Genomic DNA, 300 nt, shown 5'->3' on the forward strand with positions numbered 1-300 from the left:
CCTCAATGTTCTCCTCACTGGGAAATTGTCGCTAATTCAGGCGCAGGAGACGCGCTCTGGTAGACAGCACGGCCAAATTTCAAAGCATTTCTCTAAATTCGATCAAAGCTCCCATTTACTGAGCAGTCGCTGCGCACCAGACACAATACTCAGCACTTCACTGGATTACCCAGTTTCACGGCTGCGCGTCTCTGGGGGGAAGGTCTCTTAGGACCCACAGGCCACTGAGGCAGCCGTGGTGGCCAGGCCGACCCAGGCGGGGGATCAGAACCCATCTCTCTCTCTCTCTCTCTCTCTCTC

General features: G+C 55.3%; 1 protein-coding gene across 1 annotated transcript in view; it reads right to left on the bottom strand.

Annotated features, from left to right (window-relative positions):
- The window catches only part of CHRM1 (cholinergic receptor, muscarinic 1), a 26,332-nt gene that overhangs the window by 2,776 nt on the left and 23,256 nt on the right, over positions 1 to 300 (bottom strand). The window lies entirely within an intron of this gene.

This window comes from Myotis davidii, unplaced genomic scaffold (assembly GCF_000327345.1).
Source record: "Myotis davidii unplaced genomic scaffold, ASM32734v1 scaffold826, whole genome shotgun sequence".
In the NCBI taxonomy this organism is placed as follows: Eukaryota; Metazoa; Chordata; class Mammalia; order Chiroptera; family Vespertilionidae; genus Myotis; species Myotis davidii.